We start from the raw sequence: 12714 nt of genomic DNA, 5'->3' as shown, positions 1-12714 counted from the left end.
TTGTACATTTCTTGTTTCAGGAGAAGTCCCATCAATTTCGGGAAATCTATCTCCAAAAGGTATATTTGGATACCTGCAAGCATTGAAGGAAGTTTCTAATATTATAGCATCTTATTAATGTGTGAAATATTGTAACTTCAGGCTGACCCTGATTCTGACTGACCACTGCCTGGAGAAAGAAATGTCCATTAGGGCCCGTGTGACAACTGCAGCCTTACAGTCTGACTGAAGACAAAATTTTACGCTGATCCCACCATTTGTGTGTGTGAGGATTTGAAATATGATTTTATAACTTCCCACCTGTTGAATGGGAACTGCCATTTTCCCAAACTAATGGCCCCACGCTGTCAAATTTTTACAGTACCCAATAAAAATAGGTGGTTGGTTATAAACTAGTCTGGCCGTACCTGTGATATACTCAAAGTCACCTAACATGATTTATTCCATTAGATCAATTTTATTTGGCTGGCTCCGACCGTCAAAGGCAGCCTTTGAGGTTTCCAGCTCTCGCAGACAAAGAGAGTATTAATTTGTATACTGGGGTTCTGGTTGGGATTCACTGTCATGCACAGGTAAGCCAGATATAGTGTATCGGCCTTACAGAATGGTGTGACCGGCCATCTCTCTCTCCCCAATAAAGGTAATTTAGGATGATATACAGCCCATGGTTCTGTTGTCATGAAGTAATTGGATCCCTTCTGACAAATAGCAACAAGCTGGAATACCTGAGAAAGTTCTCAGTGCTTGTCAGGACCTTGGCTTTTGGAGAGAAAGTTTGGCGTGCTTGAATGGGACATTCTCACACCACGTCACCCCGCAGTACACCTCACCATCAATTTGTACCTCAACACAGGTCACCAATACACATAATAGGTACACATACAGAGTCTGCGTCAATTTTTTTTTTTCAAATTTGAGAAAGATCACAATCAAGAAAATATCAATTTTTCAACATTTTTAAAAAATGATTTTATCCATTACATACGTACAGAACCTGTTCCACTGGAACACTTAAATTACACATTAAGGAAATGGTGCATCAACATGATGAAATGACTCGACAAAATCATATACAGCTACAGTGACATCATTATATACACATCTTCAATGGTATACAGTACAATTTTGGTTCTTGGTAACACTTTTCAAAGTATATCTATTCCTTACAAGATATCATGTGATAGATGCTTATGAATTAAAATGAATGTGTTACAACAGTTTATTCACGTCACATGAAAGACATAAGAAGTGAAAGTTTATAAGTTGCTACCCAGACGTTATTTAACCAATCGAAAGTTGAAGTTACTACCCAGCCTGTCATTTAAACAATCAAAGGTCACCTGTTCTTCCCCAGTGCCAGTTCTCACCCAAGGTCATATTCAGCCGATCTAGGTTCATTTGATCTACCTCAAGGTCATATATCTCATCTAAGGTCAAGGTTTTACCCCAAGGTCATTCAACCAATCTAAGGTCATGCAATATAACTCTTCACTCCAAGGTCAATCAATTTAAGGTCATAAGTTGTACCTCAATTTAAGGTAAAAGTTTCTACCTTAAGGTCACCCATTCTAAGGTCAAATTTTCATCCCCAAGGTCAAATCATCTGAGGTCAAATTTTTAACCTAAAGATCAAATAATCTAACTTCATAAGTTTCCACCCTAAGGTAATTAAACCAATCTACTGTAAATGATAAATTGAATTATGAAGTTTTTTAATTTCATATCATTTATGCTGGATGGAACTTGTCTTCAGATATTTTTTAATTAACTAATATATACCATGGTGATCCGTCACAGATTATGCCCACAACGTCTTTGTTCGAAATGATACAGGTGTATATGTGGCATATTTCTTTCTCCAGTTAGTACGCAAGTCGTGGTAGCTCGTATTACCATATCAAATAATAAAGTTATACAAATGGTTGTGACTGAAGTAAAACCAGGTAGTATGTACTACACGGTTTATTTATCATAAATGATAATTTTAAATTCCATCAGGCATCATCTGGAACTTTTCTAAAGTACTTAACAAGCAAAATCTTTTATGGGCGATTTTGTTTTAAAGAGTAAGTGATCAACTCATCACCATGCTCTGTGCATTGAATTGATATGTAATTAAAACCACACTAATCTCTTTGAAATCATCTGTTTAATTCACACAGATCTTCGCATGAAGAAAACTTCATACTTCAACAAGTTTTTAATAAGACACATTAGAATAGACAAGTAATTTTGATTTACAGATTAAAGCCTTACATAATGGTGGAATAAAACTGTGATGGACCCCGAAATAACAAAATTATTTATGTAAATTCTGTCTAAAAATGTGAGCAATTTCCACCTTCAAAACCTGTTGACTTTTAAATACATGAAATGGTGTATAATTTCAGAAACCTGATGAGAATCTGGTTTCATTAACATTCTTACACACTAGCAGACATACACCATTCCACCCAACATCTGTTTTCAGACATAAAAAGTTAGAGTGTCGTCTGCTAACTGTACAACTCCAGTGTACCATATCAGTCTGATGCACAGCTATAGGAGGAGCCAGATAGTTAATCAAGTATTACAACATTAGGAAATTTCTGTCACCTTTCCCTACAATAAAACTCAATCAAAATTGAAAAGTCATAAAATTGAAATCCAAAACTTGTTAGGCTGGACTTGACAATCCTGTCACGTCTGCTCAATATATGGTGTTATTTGCCAATTTTGTGAGTCACACTCCTATCTCCATGACAGGAACTGACTCCAGGGGCCAAAACCACGAGTTCTGAAAACCAACACCATTTATTACAGGTATGACAAATCCACACTCCCAGACTGTCACCAACTCCATTTTTTGTAAATACAGGATATGGATTATCAACAATAACTCTCAACAAAACTCTCCAAAATGAGGCTCAAAGTAGGAAAGCTTTTCAATAACTCTAGCGGAAAAGACCTTTTATCCCTCTTAGAGCTGATTGGTAGAGCTAAACAAACAGAGCTATGGGCACCTGAATCCCTGGGAACTGTACACTGATAGAGATCACGTCAGCTCTTCAGGCAAATACCCAGCATTTCTATAGAGACCAGGGCAAGTTTTTGGCACTTGTCAATATAATGGATCCCTGTTTCCTTTCAGACACAATTACATTGTCTGACAAAAGAACTGAAAATGTCTTTGATAATAGTGGTACAGAAAGATGAACTATTGAACCAGAAGACCATGCCTAACTAAGTACTGTCGTGTATATATATATATAGGAGACAGGTAGGTTCATTGCTGTAGTGTATACGTATATATCTTGATGGCTATAGCCTGGAAACCCAGTCAGGTAGAACCACATACACTTCTAAGAACAAAAACAACCAACATCAGACCTATACAGAAGTTTTGAACAAAAGTGTCGATAACTCAAAAACTTTTACTGAAACTTCTAAAAACTTTGTGTAAGTATTATTTGTAAAAGTATCACTCACCATACTCTTTGAAATAGTCTGTCAACTTTCTCCAATAAATGAGCCGGATCGGAAATTGTGACTGTCGTCTGCTATGTTGATGTTGCCTGTGGCACCGGCCCAGGTAGCTCTGAGATGATGTGTGTGTGTATTGTTGTTCCCGATGTCACACAGCCTGATTCCTACCGATACCTGATTACGTCAACCAATGGAAGTCAAGAAAGCCGCAAACAAGGTGTTCCACATAAAAAATTGTCCCATATGACGACAAGCATGCTGAGTGCCAATCTGTACACTGTTTGCCTGCCTGCTGACTTGCTTCACTTAACATGGTACATACCTCACTCAATAATAGTAGTTCAATTCACCGGATTATTTTTAGAAGCCCAGAAAACCAGTTGCTTTCAGTTTTCTGAGAGATTTCTCTCCTCCAATCACAGTCACTGATCCGTCTTGTATGAAGTGACTCGCCTCAGTGATAATTATAAAAGTTTTTCTCTCTGAGACACAGCAGGGCTGCCCAGGTGAGTTTTGGCATGCCGACGTTATAGGACCAATCTTCTGGCACACAGAGTTTGTCAACGGCCCTACCACGTAGGATTGTCTCATTAAAGAATTTGTCGGTGTATAGCACCTAGTCAACAATGGCACTTGGTGTTAATATTCCCCTCTAGACTCGTCTGAATGCCAATCAAAGAATGTCAGGCACCAGGTATAAGGTAAAACATGGAGTTCTTCTCTCACTAGGAAACAGCCTTGCAGGATATCTGTATTTTAAAAGTTCTCGCTCCCATAGGCGTTAATACCTTAGAAAATCTGTCAGCGCTCTTAGCAGAAAAACTCGTTATTTAAAAGTCTTCAGATTTATATGGGCTGCAATACCTGGTAAGTTGACATTGCTGGTATAGTCGTAAAACTATCCAAACTTTGTACACTTTGAGAGCTCTTGTCGTATGATTTATTATTAATTTATGTCCATAATGTAGCGAACCATTCTTAAGTGTTCTGAAAGTGTTCCATCAGCATGTCTCCATGATGGTAATAACGCTGTCTAAAGTGGTCCTGTAATTATATATGTGTGTATATATATATATATATATATATACAGTATTTAAAAGTCAACAGAGAGATAGGCTGTAACTTTACAGGTAAACAGACACAGCAGTAATAATACTGCTAATTCCTTCCGTCCAAGAGATGAGAAAACTGGAACAATCTACCTGGCCTTATCTGGTACCGATGTGTCAACGAAGGTATAATGTCAATGCAGGTAAGGTACAGGTAAATCTATAAATAGATGGCTGGGTAGCTTCCTATCTATATCAGTGAAGATATACCTGATAGAACTATGCTGAACCCTATGACCTGCAGCAGCATGTACCGATGTGTTTCAGGTTTAATCACAGTGTCGTCCTGATGTACCGGACTAGATCTACATATATATACATATATATATATATACAGTCACTTGACACTTTTACTTTCAGCACCAGGTTCCGCCAATAGTAAAACTCTCAGGTGTAAGTAAGTTTGTGCCAAGATGATCTGACTTCTATACACCAATCCATTTACCTGTCTCCTGACGGACCACTGCCTATAGTATGGATGCTATCAGTGTGACAAAGCATCAGCGCCAAGGGCACCTAGCTAGCCAGGCAATACTTTAACAGATGCTCCGTGCCATGTTGATACAGGCAGAACAGTCTTTGAACTTTGGGCATGACAGCAGCCTAGCTCGTTTACATACCTCCTATCTACCTGTTGGTACAGGTGAGCAGTGACTATAGGCACCAATGACAGTCATTGAACTTTGGGCAGTTTCAGCTCATCATTTACTCTAACATGTAACTACAGGTGATAGGACAGGTACTCAAATGCCTAAAGCTCAGGTGTGTCAGCCACTTATGACACACCTGTATGTGCGTACCTGTATCTTAATCATCAGTTGGTACCTGGTTCTCTTCAGGTATATACAAACCTTAGCCATATATCAACGTCTAAAATCAGATGCGATTTATAAGAAATTTAATAATCTCCAAAACAGAGAAGGCTTAAATTCATATTCTCTATTCTGTTTACAAGGAAACGAATGACATTTAAACATACAAGGTGCACTCCTCAAACAAAACCGCATGCAGTGTCCGCAAAACTTCGAATATTTTGAATAATTAAAGCCGCAGCTCAGAAAAATCTTGGAAGCAGGAAGATGAGATCCATTAAGGCTTGTCTGATATGATTAGACGCCAGTTTTATTATCATGACGGTAGTGTGTCCTGTTTGTAAGGTATATTGGAATTTGTAATGTATTATTGTAACCATATATAGTCTGTCTTCAGTTACCTGTAGCTACAATCCCTGTCACAAATGAAACCTGCAGTATCCGAAACCTCTATTTACTGATACTTATAGGTATAGACACCTGTATTTACAAATATCTTCTTTACTGACACCTGTCTTAACTGACACCTGTCTTTACCGACATCTATTTACTTCATGACACCTCTATTAACCGACACCTTTAGGTTACTGTCATTTCTATTTACCGACATCTCTATAAACTGTGACTTGTCATAACCGACACATCATCATTGACACCTTTATATACTGACACCTGTCTTTACTGGACACCTATTTACTTTATGAACCTGCGTTTACCGGCACCTGTAGGTTACTGTCATTTCTATTTACCGACATCTCTGTTAACAGAGACTTGTCGTAACCGACACATCGTCACTGACACCTGTATTTACCGACACCTGTAGTTAACGACATCTGTAACAACCGACCCATGTTCCTGTATAATATATATATATACCTTGTCAACCAATCATTACCTACACATCCCATTATCTAATCCATCAAGTCTACTTATCAAGAAAAGAATTTGTTGTCAAAATATTAAACAATATATATCTGGATTTTTTTTTTCAGATGGAAGTAAGTGCCCATTTGGAACATGAAGGTTGTTGACATGTTAATGTACTCTAGAGACCAGGGGGAAAAAAATTAACAGGCTACATAGTAATAGCGTTTATGTCGCCAGTGATTCCTGGTATGTGTGTGACTATAGGCACAAGGGCTAAGGGTTGCAATGGATATTCCGAGTCTCTGAAACCGTAGGCCAAGAATCAGTCTAGTGGAAAGTCGCTATGGTAACCTAATTTACCTGGCAGGGGAGAAATTACTTATATTGTGTTGACATACCTGTATATAGACTGTAGTTAAAGACTTAACTACAGCTCGGTTGTAAAGTACATGCTATTCAGAGTATAGGAACTATTCTACAAAGACAGCATATGTGTATCATATATTCAGCTTGTAGATCGACGAACAGTGAAGAGCAGGCAAAATGTAATACAGTTAAACTTTTTTTTCACTTTATTTTTCATCATCTGACAATTTCAGTTTACTTTCTTCCACTTCATTCCACTATGTGGGAAGAAACTCTTGCTTTAGAATATTTAAAACTGAAAATATAGTGTTATCTTTTTTCAGATATTTTAGTTGACACAACACCTGAAGTATTGGACTTGAGGTGTTGGGAGACTGTAATGGTGTACACTTCTGACCCATGACATCATCCCTGAACCATCAGCATTCCCCCAGGTCAAATATACATCATTCATAAAGCTTGGAAGAAAAAAACACTAGTACTCTGTATTTTTTTCTTTGAAGTTTCTATGTATCAGAATAGTTAAATCAGTCTTGTAGATCACAATTCTCCAGAAATATAATTCGAGTTGAATAATCTGATGAAGATTATAACCGATGTGTACACAGACAATGGAGTCGATCATTGCCTGATGGGTTGTGATGGTCGCGGTACAGGTTAAACACACAAGGGATATTTGCTATCGGGCAACAGTTGTCCAAAGTTTAATGTTTCTGAAGTATATCAGAAGTTCATATCGACTGTATCTCCACTTTGTTAGTTATAATCTATACACTGCCCTCAACAGATTCACATCTGAATCATTTTCTTTTAATAAATCTGATTCTAATAATTTGTTAAAAAAAAAATTTGATAATCAAAACAGAGCTCATTTTAAACATTGTCCAGAATTTGTAAGATGAACATGAATGTGATGTATGTATTGCGGAGTCTGGGTGTCTGTCAAATCCTGATCTACATAATGTCTCTCTGATGTAGAAGTCTGACCATAAGAATATATTAAAGATGCTATGTATACAATGCTAACAGAGTAATTAAAGGATCAAATTGAAAACAATAGGCCATTGTATATTTTTATACAATACCAAAAGTTACATTCTTATGCCAATACACTTAAATGTCTGAGCTTCTTCCTTTCTCTAAAAGTCAAAGAAATTCATCTATATTTGTTAGTTAAATTTCTGACTTACTGTAAGCGAACTTAATTTGACACACTCACACCTTAGTGTAAAACCAAATTTAAAATATTAGTGGAATAATTAATTTGCACACCAACAATGATTGCCATAGAAACCAATGTAGATTAACCACAATTAGCGTAAACATAATTCAGCGGAATGCTTGCAATGCAAAAATGCTATTTAAAATAAGATTATACCGCTAAAATATGTACTTTTACAACATTAAGCCATTATAAGGACACTTATATCATCTTTTTTTTGTTGGTGTTAATTAGATATATTTCTTTACTGCCATCTTATGAGAATTATGTAGTGTATGTACATATATACTGTCAGTAATGTAACATCTCTAAACCAAAATGTCCGACATATAATGGGGGCTGTATTTAAGGCAGTTTGAAGTGTTGTGAGATTCCTATCAGATTTTATTCATTAATGTACCAAAAGAAGTGGCTAGTCCTAATAAACTTCGTTTGATGCGGTCTCAGAGCCACGGTTGTACTGACACCATTCTGTGTTTGTGAATATTCCCTAGCATGTGGCTGTGAATATATTAATCTGCTCCATCTGAAGACAATTCAGTTCACATCACAATACCAACATGATATAATACCATATATAACAATGATATACTTATTACAGATAGTATGGAAATTTAATTGGGACACTATTCTAATTATGATGCAAATTAAATCAATCAGTCTTTGTACTTGTGAATAGTTGACATTGTTATTGTGTACCAGTTCTGGGAAATAAGTCTTATAATATCACGAAAATAATTATATAATATACTAGCTACTGCTTACGTTTTTTTTACAAATTAGCCTTATCCTGATAGAAATATCCTTAAATTCTCAAAATTTGAAACCAAAATTCCTGAACAAAACTGAAGCATTTCGCAATCATCTTCTACCTTCTATACAGCTTCAGTATATTTCCATATGGTTTCGGCTCCATTTAATATTCCTCAATGTCAGAGGAATCCCAATCTTGACCTTGACCTTATTATAAAGACACCATGACGTTTGTTGTTTAAGACACTTTGTTTTACCTTGGCCTCATGATGTTTCTAACGACACAATGTAACATTGACATTTGTTTGAAGCACATTTTCTGTGACCTTGACCTAACTTAGCCAGTGTAACAAAAGAAAGAACTGAAAGTTGCTAGGCAACAATAGAAAGCTGACAACAAAGAAATAAGTGAAAGGAACATTTAAACCATATGTAAGATTTTATCAGTTCAATGATAAACATCCCTTTAACTTGTGTTTTATGTCAATCCAGAAAATGGTAGCATTCTCTAAAAGTGGTGAGTTCAGAACAAGGCACATGTCAAATGGTTCAGGCACCATTTCTGTAATATATCTCCCCCTGAAACTTTAGAATTTGATAAGACATGAGGGTTTGATAAGTTCTATCTATTCCAAAGAGGTCTGGTCAGACAATTTTTGCCAGCAATGTTGTAACAGTACATGTACAGTGCCATTATAGTTAAGAAATACATTCTGTTTGTACACTCTGTTCCCAACACTAAAGACAAGATGTAGTCAGTCAGTACCTCTCACTAGTTTCAGGAAATCAAAACTTCCACACATATTAAAGAATATTTGTTTTTCTGTAGAAAATACAAATTTTGCATAAAAATGACAAATTCAAAGTATCATATGAAAATTTTTATGATTTTCAGGAAGTTTTTGATAAATATACACTTGATTTAAATCATGCCCTACATACATATTATAGGGTTGTTGGGTGGCACAGTGGTAACACACTTATCTGTCACCTAGGCAGCCGGGGTTCGATTCCAAGATCGGACGTGAAAAAGTTCAGGGTCACCTGCCAAGTGCCCGACCTCCAGGTATAAGAACGCTCACGTGCCGCAATCAGGGGCAACAAATGTGATTAACATAATTGTTATCATTTGTTTTGCAATTGTTGTAAAATAAATAGAACTTGTTACTCGTGTAAATGTTACATGAAAATGCACCAGTTGAATAGAATTACTTGGCATAGTTATAAAGCTATGGATATGTTAGCTAAGAATCCTAGTATTCCCCTAGCAGCTCTGAACCAGACATTTTCACGAACAAAATGTGGGGTTAGTCCTTCACATCGTTTTCTTTTGTCGTTTTCCCAAATTACTCTACACATTAGAGAAATTGTCTTTTTGGAGAAATTGTCTTTCTGTAGAACCACTAAGTGCCATTGTTATTTGTTACGGACATGATGAGACTCAAGCCTGGTGTCATACTGTTTTACCACGACAGATATCTCAACGAAAACTTGAGGTGCCTCTTAAGGAGTTGAATGCATTTCAGGTTTTATTCTATCTCTCATCTTGACACCTACTTAACATGAGAAGGTACCAGTAAGTTTGAAAGCACTGCTGCATTAGTGATCAGTAAACTACATCAGATGACAGAAAATTGGGTGTGCTCACTGAGGCATACCAGCTATAAGGAGGAATGTCAACAGTGGATATAAGCTATCAACCTGTGGTTTTACGAGACTATAATTACATTTTGTATTAACCAATTTGTATTACTGATTGATCCACTTGTTTCTGTGATTCAACATGTTTTAGTATTATTACAGCTCTTTTCTGGACATAAGACTACAAATGATTACATTGTTTACTTATATCTAGTGAATACCTGGTTATAACAGACACCTGTCTATTATGGACATCTGTCTATAATAAACACCTAACTATTATGGACACCTGTCCATAATGAGCACCAAAATATTTTGGACACCTGTCTATAATAAACACCTAACTGTTATGGACACCTGTCTATAATGAACACCTAACTGTTATGGACACCTGTCTATAACGAATACTTCTCTATTATGGACACCTGTCTATAATGAACATTTGACTATTATGGACACCTGTCTATAATGAATACCTCTCTATTATGGACACCTGTCTATAATGAATACCTCTCTATTATGGACACCTGTCTATAATGAATGCCTCTCTATTATGAACACCTGTCTATAATGAATACCTCTCTGTTATGGACACCTGTCTATAATGAATACCTCTCTATTATGGACACCTGTCTATAATGAATACCTCTCTATTATGGACACCTGTCTAGTATATATACCTATAGGATACCTCACTATACAAACTCCTGTACAAATCGGTAAAACATCAAATGTACCAAAGGTAAAATGGCTGGCTCTCTTCATGTACAAGTTAAAATAGACCTCAAGTAGCCATGGTCATTATCATGTGCTACACACAATCCCCGAAGGAGTATAAAAGTTTGCAAAGTAAAACTTTCATGGAACATGTCCTAAAACTTCTCAAGCAGACGAAGTGTCAGCATTTCTGTGTATCCCAATAAGTCTAACAAAGAAATGCCATGTAGGACACTGCCATTGTGTGGCCACTTTTCCTGTGTCTTCTGATCCATAAAGGCTATAGTACATGATAGCATCTAAGGCAGGAAGTCCCTGGGGGCCTAGACCAGGAGACTGTCATCTCTTACCATAGCAACATCAAAGACGCAGGTTTTATGGAGCAGGAGAAACTAGTGCCAACAGGCACAGGAAGGAATTAGGGTGGAAAGTCCGATGATAAAATACCACAAATCTAGGTATGGATCACCAGAATAAAGAGTGGCACCGTGGTCACCTCTAATGGCTAAAACATGTGCTGCTTATAGAAACTCAAACAGCTTAACTTGAATTACCTACAAAGTAAAACATATTATTGATCACTTTAATATACACCTGTATTCTCAACACCTGTATGTAACCACTTCTAGACACCTGTATGTTACACCTTTAGACACCTGTACATCACCACAACTAGACACCTATACGTCATAATTTCTAGACACCTGTATGTCACCACTTCTAGAAACATGTATGTCACCACTTCTAGACACCAGTATGACATCACTTCTAGACACCTGTATGTCACCACCTCTAGACACCTGCTGTATGTCACACCTCTAGACACCAGTATGTCACCACTTCTAGACACCTGTATGTCACCACCTTCTAGACACCTGTATGTCACACCTCTAGACACCTGTATGTCACTACCTCTAGACACCTGTATGTTACACCTCTAGACACCTGTATGTTACACCTCTAGACACCTGTATGTCACTAATTCTAGACACCTGTATGTCACCACTTCTAGACACCAGTATGTCACCACTTCTAGACACCTGTATGTCACCACTTCTAGACACCTGTATGTCACCACCTCTAGACACCAGTATGTCAACACATCTAGACACTGTATGTCACACCTCTAGACACCTGTATATCACACCTCTAGACACCAGTATGTCACCACCTCTAGACACCAGTATGTCACCGCCTCTAGACACCTGTATGTCACCACATCTAGACACCAGTATGTCACCACTTCTAGACACCTGTATGTCACCGCCTCTAGACACCAGTATGTCACACCTCTAGACACCAGTATGTCACCACCTCTAGACACCAGTATGTCACCACTTCTATACACCAGTATGTCACCACTTCTAGACACCAGTATGTCACCACCTCTAGACACCAGTATGTCACCACATCTAGACACCAGTATGTCACCACTTCTATACACCAGTATGTCACCACCTTCTATACACCAGTATGTCACCACCTCTAGACACCAGTATGTCACCGCCTCTAGACACCTGTATGTCACCACATCTAGACACCAGTATGTCACCACTTCTAGACACCTGTATGTCACCGCCTCTAGACACCTATACATCATAATTTCTAGACACCTGTATGTCACACAAGTAGAGACCTTTATGGGATGATTTCTCACTGAAACAATAACAATGACAGCACTCAAAACTACCTGTTCTTTTTACTTATGAATATTTCACAAATAATTGATCATCACCTCAGTGTTTAGGTACATCTGAGAACC

The 12714-nt window shown here is 37.3% G+C and overlaps 1 protein-coding gene across 3 annotated transcripts in view; it reads right to left on the bottom strand.

The window, feature by feature from the left end:
* Positions 1–12714, bottom strand: part of LOC117337419 — a 79042-nt gene that overhangs the window by 23974 nt on the left and 42354 nt on the right. Inside the window, exon 1 of one of the 3 annotated variants that reach the window (XM_033898398.1) lies at positions 3469–4518. The exons of the other annotated variants lie outside the window; for them this stretch is intronic. The gene's annotated coding sequence lies outside the window, so the exon portion shown is untranslated. Of the gene's footprint in view, positions 1–3468; positions 4519–12714 lie in introns of those variants that run through there. 3 annotated transcript variants of the gene reach the window in all.

Source organism: Pecten maximus, chromosome 11 (genome assembly GCF_902652985.1).
Source record: "Pecten maximus chromosome 11, xPecMax1.1, whole genome shotgun sequence".
Classification (NCBI taxonomy): domain Eukaryota; kingdom Metazoa; phylum Mollusca; class Bivalvia; order Pectinida; family Pectinidae; genus Pecten; species Pecten maximus.
Note: the sequence above shows the minus strand (reverse complement) of the source record. Positions and strands in the feature narration are given on the sequence as shown.